The following is a 12667-nucleotide window of genomic DNA, read 5'->3' as shown; positions in this document are numbered from 1 at the left end:
CCAGCATTGTTGACACCGATGCCGTAACCGCTTTTGGATGACGGAGAACAAACGTCCTTGTTATGCGTTTTGATCGGTGAAGTAATACGATGAAGAAGAAGAAGATGTACGAATTCAATCGTAACGGAAAGGATGAGAAACGACGAGAAGCTCAACCTTCACAAGCAGAAGCTTCTTGAAAGAGAGAAAGAGAAAGATGAAGTAAAATTTAGAGAGAGAATGTTATGGTTATGGTGGAAAATGGTGGTGAATTTGGGTGGTTATGAAGTAAAATTTAGTTAGCCCTTAACTTTGACCCATGGGACCCATTATATAGGCTAGCTCAATGGCTTTGAACCAATTGGAGTAGGACATGTGGCACCTGAAAAGTTAGTTGGACTAAAAAATGGACCAAAATGACTAAAGAACTAAAACAAAAGGACTAAAACGTAATTAAACTAAAATTGAGTAAAAAAAAGTAAATTGAAAATAACGTAAAATGAAACTAAAATAAAATCAACCAAAGGACTAAAATGAAAAAATTACAAAAATGAAGTATTTTAAAAGACCTTTCTGCCAAAATATTATGTGAAATGACCAAAATGCCCCCTAGAGACTAAATTGACCCAGAATGACTCAAATGCAATTTTTTTTAAAACGGTTTTTTAACAGGGAAATAAAGCAAGAGTTTATACAAGCAAATTAAAAGACTCAAAGACAATTTTTTTAGGAATTAAAAAGAATTTTAACACAGGAAATGACTAAAATGCCCCCTAGGGGCTAAACTGACTCAAAGACTTCAAATGTGATTTTTGAAATGGATTTTAACATGGAATTAAACAAAAATTCATTCAAACCAATTGAAAGGACTCAGGGACAACTTTTCAAAGATTGAAAGAAATTTTAACATAGGAAATGACTAAAATGCCCCTAGTGGCTAAACTGACTCAAAATGGCTCAGATGCAATGTTTAAAATGGTTTTTTTAACATGGAATTGAAACAAGGATTTATACAAATCAAATGAAAAGACACAAACAAATTTCAAGGACTAAAATGAGTTTGAATGCAGGAAATGACTAAAATACCCTTTTTCATGAATTTTGCAAATAACATTGAAATAAGATGCAGAGGAAGGTGCAATTGATCAGAGACAAATTCAAATGACTTGAAATGCAAGAAAAAATGTTTTTGGATGACTTGAAGTGCAAGAAAACATAGACAAATACGCAGTTGAAAAGATTTTTAAAGCTAAATTTAGAGAGAAAGCAGAGTAAAATGACAGTGTAAACAATAGCAAATTGGCAATTCTTCAAGAATAATAGACATATATCAAAGATGAAAGAAAATTTTGAACAAGTATTTTTAGGTCCAAAATTAGGGTATAACACTTCGTTGTTCTCAGAACCTGGTTCAAATACCAGACCTCGCTCAATGCCTAAATATTGAAGAAGTAATTCTCAGTCACTGCACAAAATTGGTTCAAGTTTACTCTTCTAGTTTCCTGTCTAAGCTCAAATGTTTATCGCTAAATGGTTGTATTAGCCTTAAGAGTGTACACATTCCTAGCAATATTCTCCGGACAACTTCTGGATTAATAGTGCTCCATGGTTGTCACATTCTTGAGATGTTTTCAGTCAGTAATGCAAAAATGGGGGTTCAAATAAATGGTTGTTCGACCAGCATGTTCAGAAATGTTTTTCCTGTGGAAAAACAAAGAGACAAACTATCAATGTCCCGTAATACCGACTCGTCAAATATTGTTGAACCCCAAGAGTATTGTTTAACATATTTTGATAAAGCATCAAAGCAATTCTTGGGTACGTTTGATCCCCTGGATTATGCTGAGTTAAACAAAAAACCAAAGGATAATATACAGTTACTAAACTTAGAAGCGTTGAGAGAAGGTTCGCCCTCATTTTTTCCAAGTCTCAACGAGCTTTGTTGGTTAGATCTCTCTTACTGTGAGTCCCTCTTTAGCCTTCCAATTGACCTTTTTAAGTTGAAATTTCTAAGAAGACTTTACCTAGGTTGTTGCTTGAATTTGGAGAAGTTCCCTGAAATCGAGGAAACTGTGGAAAGTTTGATGGTGCTCATGTTAGACAAAACAGCAATAAAGAAACTACCTTCATCGTTGAACCATTTGGTCAACCTTGAAGAACTGAGCTTGTACAATTGCCAGAAGCTTGAGACTATTCCATCTTCTATTGGAAGTCTAAGCAAACTCAGCAAGTTAAACCTTACCTGTTGTGAATCACTTGAAACTTTTCCAAGCACCATTTTCAAATTGAAGTTGACAGAACTTGAAGTTGAAGACCTTCCCAGATGTCTTGGAGCCTGCAGAAACTTTTGTTCACATTAACCTAACGAAAACAGCAATTAAGGAACTGCCTTCATCTTTGGAGTATTTGGTTGCACTTCAAACCTTGTTACTGAACTTATGCACTAATCTGGTGTCACTTCCAAACAGCATTGTAAATCTAAAATATCTATCTGAGATTGATTGTTCTGGCTGTTGCAGTTTAACAGAAATCCCAAATAACATTGGTAGTTTGTCATCATTGAGGAAACTTTCACTTCAAGAAAGCAATGTTGTGAACCTTCCTGAGAGTTTAGCTAACCTCTTAAGTTGAAAATCACTTGATTTAAGTGATTGCAAAAGGCTTGAATGTATCCCACAACTTCCACCATCTCTGAACCAGCTGTTTGCTTATGATTGTCTGTCCGTCGGAAAAGTGATACCAAATTCAAGGTTGAAATTCCCATTGAATTGCAAAGAGGATATATTTGAATTTCATTTCACCAATACTCAAGAACTGAATGGAAGTTCTCATTGGAATATTGGAGCTGAAGCATGGCTTAGGATCACTGAAGTTGCATATTGGTATGTGTTCTTCTGTTTTCCTGTTGGTTCCCTTATCGTTGTCAAGGATGTTCAGTGTCCGTGAAAAATGATTCCAAAAAATGGTGCATTGATAATAGGCTTATTGGTTTTGCTCTCTGTGTCGTTTTGGGACGTGTGGATATGGATGATACAAGAACAAGTAGTTGTAGCTTTATGTACAGATTAACATTTGAATATGATGGTCGCACACAGATTCTTTACAATCATAACAATATAGAAAACTGCTCCGATTGGAAGGGTCGGGATAGGTTTTTAATCCAAGATCACACATTCGTATGGAAAAATAAATTTGACTTTCAAAGTATCGACCATAGGCTCCTGGATGCTGACAGCTTCACTTTGGAGTTTTACAAACCCAAATATCTCTCATACTCTACATCAAATGTCATGGTGAAAGAGTGTGGAATATGCCCTCTGTATTCCCAAAAAAAGATTGAGAACGGTTGTAATAGTTTGCTATTTTCAAATAATGACATTGAAGGGCCAAGTGGGAGCAGTGCTGCATAATAATAAGTTTTAAATATTGAATTTCTAAATTCTCACTTTTTTCTTCTTCTTCTTCTTCAGGTTGGAATTCGTAAGTACATAAAAAACTTTTTATGGCATTCCATGGGTTCCTTTGTAACGAGATTTCCGGTTATGGTGAAATAAGGTATGAAGTTTCCAGTATTAGCATATGTTGATTTGCTCAGCTTTCCCATGGTTGCAATTTCCTTAATTTGTTTGCTGCATATTCTCATTTTATATGACAAGGCTCTGACTTTTGAACAATTGTTGTTATAAATGAATGTCATATTCTAACATTTAAGCAACTCTAACTACCTTAACTAACAATTGAAATGACCACTAAGTATCATTATTCTTAACACCTTCTGTGACAAACAGATAACAGGGGATTATTTACATTTCAGGCAATTCATTTGGATTTTGGTCACGCAAGTGTCATGTCTTGATTGGGGAGCTTGTCTGCACTACATGGAGAACATTGAGTCACACCATTGAGGCTGCTCGTTTTATTTCATAACATGGTATACAAGTGTTGTATGCCTGATGTGGTTGGTTAGTTCAGTGTTAATTGTGGTTTGATAGTTACTAATTTGAAGACCATTTTAATTTTATAATGTAAAACATTTTTGTGTGTGGTTGTGGATACGGGGATTTTTTTTTTTTTTTTTAATTTATATACATTTCTATGTTTTTACTCTTATTCATTGTTTTCACTCTTATTCATATTAGTACAAAGTTCAATTTTTTTTATTTTTGTAATTTATACATATGCATATATTTTTACTCAAATTAATACGGAATATTTCTTTTTTTTTTTTAATTTATATGACTATATTTTTAATTGTTTTTTAGAGTCCTTATTTTTAATCATATATTAATATAGACTACTATTTTTATTAGTAAATTCATTTTATTTAAGGATTATAAATTAAAGAAATTACTTTTACAAAAGTCAATCAATTTAATTTCCAATGCATTAAATATACAAATTTTCATCAATTTGTAGATTTGAAGGGTTTTTGACAATTGTAACCGCAGCTACAAAATTAGGGTCCTTCACCTCCCTTCACCAACATCAATTTGTAGATTTGGACTCCTATTTTAAAATTTGACTGTTTTGGTTCCACTATCATATTTTTTAACTTAAAATTGACAATAATACATGTTTTGAATTATGTGGCATATGAATCTAATGATATGACTTGTAAAAAAAAAATATAATGCATCAATGAAATTATAAGAAAATTGTCTTAATTTTTTTATTTAAAACATGTTATTCATTCTATTTTAGACCATATATTTGTAGATGGATAAAAATAGTCAAATTGTTGTGAATTCGGACTCAAAATCACACCAATACAAACTATGATGTGTGGAGCAAAGGAAAGTAGTAACCAAATTCAAAGTAAACACAAACAATAACAACAATAACAACACCTAGATCTAATTTAGGAACCAAAGTGAAAAGCACAAAACCACAAGCAAAAAATAAAGAGAGAAGAGAAACAAACACACCAAAGATTGTTGATCCAGTTCGGTCCAACTTGACCTACTCTGGGGGAGAGATTGATCTCTCCAATCCACTATCAATGAGTTCTTGCAAAGAGATACAAATGGGTTACAAGAAATTAGCTTCAACAAGCTCACAACCCATTTTCCCAATCTCACAAATGAACAAGACACTTAATGATTTTCACTCACCCAAGGTGTTTACAATGTTTCCCAACCCAAGAGAACTCTAATCAAAGACCCTCAACCCTAAAGCTACCTCCTTTGATTTCCCAAGTTTTTCTCTCTTGAAGCTCTCTAAAACATGAAGAATGAAGCCTTAAATAGTGTTCAGACCCCGAGGCATCGTGCCACGATTCGAGCTCATCGTGCCACGTTGGAGCAGGTGATAGTACAGTACTATACCTTATCCGTCTGAATCGTGACACGTTCCTCCTGGATCGTGCCACGATTTTTCCTATGGCAACTCAAAAACTGAATCATCCAATCGTGCCACGTTGCCCTGCAAACGTGCCACGATTTTTCCAGACTTCAACATCAATTTTGAGACACATTTCAACACAAATTTTAAAAGCAAAATGTTAACTCGGGTCTTTAAAACACAAGTTAATGAGTTAAAAGTAGAAATATTTTGTTGTAATCAATGAATTTGAATTTAATTAATTGAATACACAAAATTTAAGAAAATATTTATATTTTTGAATTGTTTAACATGTGTCAATGGACCACAAATTAGCGCGATCCATTTTAAAATAGGGAATTAAAATAATTATGCAAAATAGTGAGAATAAAAGAATCAATAAAATAATTAAGAGCATATTTCCTTTTACTGATTCGATAGTACTAGTAGCGTAGCTTTACTTTACTTTTACTGATTCGATATCATATCATAGTGGTCATCTGTTTATTTCCCAACCTGTAAAGCTCCTTCTCATTTCTCCTTTCCCTTATTCTCTTCTTACACAATTCATTTTTATCTATCTTTTCATATTCTCTCTTCATTTTTTATTTTATATTTGTTCTTTCTCTTCTTGATAGATACAACAACGGTTGGAACCATACATTTTCAGAACCATGACTTCTTCTTCTCAAACTCCTCCTCCTCCTCCTAAGTATGATGTGTTCTTGAGCTTCCGAGGAGAGGACACACGTGACAACTTCATCAGTCATCTTTACGCTGAACTGCAAAGGAAGAAGATTCAAACATTCATAGATTATGAACTTTGTAGAGGCGATGAGATTTCTCCAGCACTATACAAAGCAATTGAAGATTCAATGATTTATGTTGTTGTTTTGTCTGAGAACTACGCTTCTTCCACTTGGTGTTTGGATGAACTCACAAAGATACTCGAATGCAAACAGAAGTATAGTGGAAGGCATGTGATACCTGTTTTCTATAAGGTGGATCCATCAGATGTGAGGAATCAAAGAAAGAGTTTTGCAGAAGCTTTTGTTAAGCATCAACAATGATTTAAGGATGATCATGTGAATGCATGGAAGAAAGCTCTAACCCAAATAGCTGCTCTCTCTGGCTGGGACTCTAGCAACCAGGTCACTAGTTTACAATTTAATAATTACATCACTTACCATTCATTAATAAACATTTTCATTTGTTATTTCCATCGTATTTAACACATTCAATAGCTTTATTCAAATATGAGGTTGGAGTGTTTAGTAATACTTGGATAAGATCTTCATTTTACAAAGTCAAACACAATAAAATCGAACCAATATGCCACTTATGTTTTTCTTATTAACTTCTTTAGGCTAGTTTTTATAGTTTGAAGACTAAAACTTTGTTTTTTTTATCATGTGCCAGACCAGAGAACACACTTGTTGAACACATTGTGAGAGATATTTCAACAAAATTGAATTTGAATCACTCTTTCGTAAGCGATTATCAAGGAATGATTGGAATTGACAAGCATATCAAATAAATCCAATCCATGTTGGACCTTGAGTCAGAGTCCGTTCGAATTGTAGGAATTTGGGGTATGGGAGGAATAGGAAAAACTACAATTGCTACAACAATATATCACAAGCATCGTCTTAAATGTTCAACAAGAAACAGAGAGATTTGGACTATACCATATACGAAGCAAATATATATCAGAGCTTCTAGGAGAAAACAACACATCCTCTGGATTAATTCTTTCATATGATCCAAGGCTCGAAAGGACAAAGGTTCTCCTCATTCTTGATGATGTGACCAATGCAGATCAACTTAATGATTTAATTGGAAGGCGTAGTAGTTTTGGGGAGGGTAGTAGAATCATTGTGACTACTAGAGACAAGCAGGTATTGAAGAATGTCGATGCTGAAGAAATATATGAAGTCAAGGGGATGAATTTTCATGAATCTCTACGTCTCTTTTGTTTAAAGGACTTTAAACAAAACTATCCCATAGAAGATTATGCAGGCTTCACAGAGAAGATATTAAATTATGCTAAAGGGATTCCATTAGCTCTCAAAGTTTTAGGCTCTTCTCTTTATGGTAGAACAAAGGAAGTATGGGAAAGTCAAATAAAAAAGCTGGAAAAGCCAGCCAAGAATGACATTTTCAAAGTGTTGAAATTAAGTTACGATGGGATGGATGAAGAAGAGATGGACATATTTCTTGACATTGCTTGTTTCTATAGAGGACATTTGGAAAATGTTGTAGCACAAACACTGTATAGTTGTGGTTTCTCTGCTCATATTGGAATGGATGTTCTCAAAGATAGGTGCCTTATATCTATTTCGGAAGGTAGAATTATGATGCACAATCTAATACAGGAAATGGGACATGAAATTGTTCGTCAACAATGTGTCAATGATCTTGGAAAACATAGTCGATTATGGAAACATGATGACATTTATAAAGTTTTAAATAAGACAAGGTATATTCTTTTGTACAAATCTCATATACTTACTTTCTTGCAGACTACGACTACATAGGTCCTGTAACACTTTTTTTCATTTTTTATTTGTCTCTAATTCCATTGCATATACTTTTAGGGGACGGATGCAATCCAATGTATATTCCTGAACATTTGCAAGATAGAAAATGTTCAACTACATCCTGAAACATTCAAAAAGATGGATAATCTTAGAATGATGCAGTTCTATAAGCCGTATGGCTTTTCGAAAGACTCAAATATGATTCTTCCTGAATTTCTTAAAAATCTTCCGGATGATTTAAAGTTTCTTCGTTGGGATAGCTTCCCTCAAAAATCACAGCCACTGGAATTTTCCCCCAAAAATCTCGTTAAACTTGATATGCCTCGTAGCCATCTTGAACATCTATGGGAGGGAGAACAGGTATTTGCTGTCATGTTTCTGTGTTGAACTGATAGAAAGTCTCTTGATCTTATGATATGTCTGTTATTGCTAGTTAAGAAGTTGTTACTAGTTAGTTAACTAGATAATTGGTTAGTTAGTGGGTGTGTTAAGAGATAGTTAGGTCAAATAAGACACTCTGCCTATAAATAGGGAGAAGTGATTAGAGACGGCATCATTTTGTCATTTGAGAGGAACAGGGCTTTTGGCATTGGGAGGTAGGCAGACCTCGATGTGTTGCCATTGTTTGTAATCAAAGCAAATTCTTCTTCCCTATTTTCAGTTAATATTCCAGTTGGTTCTATCATCTTATTAGAGTGGGATTCAAGAGCAAGTTTTACATATACAGAAATTGGGCACACATACACAAATGATGAAAATTAAAAAGACATAATTTAGCGCATCATCAAATCGTTTTCTTTTTTAATTTGTTATGTGATGATTTTTTTTGTAGATATGTTTAAAAACATAATAAAAATTTCAACAAACTTATAATGTTTCATGTTGGATTCTAGGGTGATGACTCAATTAAATCCCTCACCCATGTATCACTCACTTTGTTCATTAGATTAAATAAAATGATTATTGAATAGTTTAGTAGTAAGTTTACAAACTTTTATTTATGTTACTTTGGTCATTTATTTATTGTTTCCAGGATTTACCAAATTTGAAAACACTTGACCTTCGTGGTTCTGCAAACCTGGATAAAATTCCAGACCTCGGTCAATGCCCAAATATTGAAGAAGTAGTTCTTAGTCACTGCACAAAGTTGAGTAAAGTCTACTCTTCTAGTTTCCTGTCCAAGCTCAAGTGTTTATGGTTAAATGGTTTTATTAGCCTTAAGAGTGTACACACTCCTAGCAATATTCTCCGGACAACTTCTGGATTAATACTGCTCCATGGTTGTAGCAGTCTTGACAAGTTTTCAGTCAGTGATGCAAATAAAGATATGGGGGTTCAAGGAATTATTAGAAGAACCCAAAGATTCCAAAATGACCAAAAACCCCAACATTTCAAGAAATTCCAAGAACCAAACCGTATCTTAGGAATTGTTTTTGAATGTGCAAGACCCCATTCTGAGAACAAATTACTAGACGAACCAAGGCATTTTTTGGATCCTCTTGATCCCCTGGATTATGCTGAGTCAAACAAAGAACCAAAGGATAATATACAATCACTAAGCTTTGAAGAGTTGAGAGAAGGTTCACCCTCATTATTTCCAAGTCTCAACGAGCTTTGTTGGTTGGATCTATCTCACTGTCAATCACTCATAAGCCTTCCAATTGACCTTTTCAAATTGAAATTTCTCAAAAGACTTTACCTCTGTGGTTGCTCGAATTTGGAGGCGTTACCAGAAATTGAGGAAATGTCGAAAAATTTATCGGTGCTCATCTTAGACGAAACAGCAATAATGGAACTGCCTTCATCCTTACACCATTTGGTCGGGCTAGAAGAATTGAGCTTGCACAATTGCTCAAGGCTTGAGATTATTCCATCTTCCATTGGAAGTCACAGCAAACTCAACAAGTTAAGCATTACTTACTGTGAATCGCTTGAAACTTTTCCAAGCAGTATTTTCAAATTGAAGCTGACAAAACTTGATTTGCATGGTTGCTTAATGTTGAAGACCTTTCCAGAGATCTTAGAGCCTGCAGGAAATTTCGTTCACATTAACTTAACAAAAACAGCAATTAAGGAACTGCCGTCATCTTTGGAAAATTTGGTTGGACTTCAAACCTTGTGCCTGAAGTTATGCACTGAGCTGGTGTCACTTCCAAACAGTATTGTTAATCTAAATTATTTATCTGAGCTTGATTGTTTTGGCTGTTGCAGTTTAACAGAAATCCCAAATAACATTGGTAGTTTGTCATCACTTAGGAAACTTTCACTTCAAGAAAGCAATATTGTGAGCCTTCCAGAGAGCATAGCTCATCTCTCAAGTTTAAAATCACTTGATTTGAGTGATTGCAAAAGGCTTGAATGTATCCCACCACTTCAGCCATCTTTATACAAGTTGTTGGCGTATGATTGCCCAGCCGTTGGGAGAATGATACCAAATTCAAGGTTGGAAGTTCCAACTTGGAACTTCCATCAGTTTCTTACAAGGATACCTTCAAATTTCATTTCACCAATAGTCAAGAACTGGATGAAACTGCTTGCAGTAATTTTGGAGATGAAGCATAGCTTAGGATCACCCAGGATGCATATAAGTCTGTGTTCTTTTGTTTTCCTGGGAGTGCAATTCCTGGTTGGTTTCCTTATCGTTGTAAGGGAAACTTGGTAACAATGAAAAAAGATTATCTAGATTCGTCACGTAATAATAAGCTTGTTGGTTTTGCCTGTCTGTCGTTTTGGGAGGTGTAGATTTGGATGATGCAGAAGTAAGTAATGGTAGCTTTAAATACAGATTAACATTTGAATCTGATGGTTGCAGACACCATCTTCCTATTCCTATCGATGACAATAGTTACGAGTTCTATTGGAATAGTCAAAATAGGTTATTCATCCAAGATCACACATTCATATGGAAATATCCATTGCACTCTGGAAGCATTGATAACAGCCTCTTTGATGTCCACAAGTTTACTTTTGAGTTCATCAAATGCGATTTACTATATGCTAAATCAGATATCATGGTGAAAGAGTGCGGAATATGCCCTCTTTATACAACAGAGAAGGATGACAATCGTGGTAATAGTTTGAGACTTTAAAATAATGACATTGAAGAAACGAGTCGGAGCAATGCTGGAAACAAACAAAAGAAGATTGGTGGTTGGAGGTATATAATATGTTTTAAATATTGAAGTTCTTATTCTCATTTTTTTTAAGTTTTAAATTTCATAAGTACTTTGAACACCTTTTAGGTTATTCCATGGGTTTGTTTATTTACAACAAGATATCCAACTTGCCATAAGACAAGGTATTAATTCTGCTTTCACCTTGTGTTTAACTTTCTGTATTGATTGTTTGCATTTCATGCATTTCAAATTCATTTGGATTTCATGCATGCAACAGTCTTTTTCAAAGTTTAGACCCTGATTGGCGAGCTTGTCTGCACTTCATGAAGAATGCCGTGATTTATAAATGTTGTAGGCCTGATGTGGTTAGTGTTAATTGTGGTTTGACAGTTTCTAATTTGAAGACCATTTTAATTTTGTAATGTGCAACTTTTTTAATATGGCTTTAAAGTCTTATTGAGTTGTGGAATGGAACACTGAGAAGTATCAGAAGAACTTCTTCTAAGCTTTCTTTATTCTTCTCAAAGTAAATGTATATTCTATTAATTACGCATCTTAATTTCTGACTAATTTGTTGAAATGAATCTCAGCTCCATTTCTGTTGTTTTTTTTTTCATCCTTAACTTTCCACAAGCTGGTAAGAATTCAAAATCATGGTGACTGGCCGAAGATGTAGCAGCCCTTGCAAGGGTATGAACTATCATATTTTCTTGTCTCCGAGATAAATTAACCAATCAAATTGTACTATTTGATTAAAACTCCATGGACCTATTCAAATTTTGGTGAAAATTTAAAATCAATCGACTATTCAAACTTCAGACCATATACCACTTTTGAATAAAGACTACCAATTGGTTATGACGATTTGCTATAGATCGATAGTTTCCCTTTATGAAGAACATAAATCGTCACTCAAGCTTGCTCGTTTTAGGCTGAGTCTGTGATTTTAAAACAGTTAAGTTAAAGCAAGGCATGCAGTTCAGTGTTAATTTATGGCTTGATACTAAATGATTATTCATCTTCACGGTATGCTCGTTCGCGGAGAGCTTCAATTCAACTACCCAGTTTTCCATGGCAAAGAAAGCATGTCGGACGAATTTTTAGTATCCCACAAATCCTAACCTTGAAAGATTAGGGGAAGTGAATTATTATTAGCCCGTGACTTGATAACTCACTGCTGCTTGGAGACATATACATTGTACCAATCATTCAAAAGGGTGGGGGATTTGAGTTTCATACCAGACATGATCTACATCTAAATAAGGTTATCTTACTCTGGTTTTTGCTGAGTAAATTTAATCATTTTACCAATATTAGGTGATTATTTGACTCAGGCAGTTGGTATGGACAATGCATAATATATGCAAGGTCCGGGGTTCGAACCCGACCACCACCAAAAAAGAAAATAATTTGTTCAATCGATTGTAACTAACCTTACCATTTATTTATTCTTGTATACACTTTCCAATATCAATTACTCTTCTCAGGTTCACACAGTCATGCCTGAACACTAGTAGTTCAGAACTGTTTATATATGAGGAAACAGTGAAAAAGTTCTGAAAAAGTAAGAGAGATAGGTATACTTACAACTGACATAATAGAGATAGGTATAATGTAACACACTTTCGTAAACCTTAGTCCTATCTATTTGGAGGATGATAATATTTGATTCGGAAATCTTCTCATCGATTTGTAAGTTAGTATGAAAATATT

General features: G+C 34.3%; 2 pseudogenes across 1 annotated transcript; both read left to right on the top strand.

Annotated features, from left to right (window-relative positions):
- The first annotated feature begins 1385 nt into the window (after positions 1 to 1385).
- On the top strand, positions 1386 to 3521 carry LOC146934703 (uncharacterized; annotated as a pseudogene).
- A 525-nt stretch (positions 3522 to 4046) lies between these two features.
- Positions 4047 to 11348, top strand: LOC146934702 (disease resistance protein RML1A-like; annotated as a pseudogene). The gene is made up of 6 exons (XR_015007856.1): positions 4047 to 6441; positions 6708 to 7776; positions 7894 to 8198; positions 8872 to 10995; positions 11081 to 11136; positions 11232 to 11348. The product of XR_015007856.1 is annotated as a disease resistance protein RML1A-like (transcript).
- The last annotated feature ends 1319 nt before the right edge of the window (positions 11349 to 12667 follow it).

Source organism: Medicago sativa, chromosome 4 (assembly GCF_051527215.1).
Source record: "Medicago sativa cultivar Bolivia chromosome 4, Bolivia_mono, whole genome shotgun sequence".
Taxonomy (NCBI): Eukaryota; Viridiplantae; Streptophyta; class Magnoliopsida; order Fabales; family Fabaceae; genus Medicago; species Medicago sativa.
The sequence above is the reverse complement of the archived record's forward strand: the minus strand, read 5'-3'. Positions and strand labels throughout refer to the sequence as shown.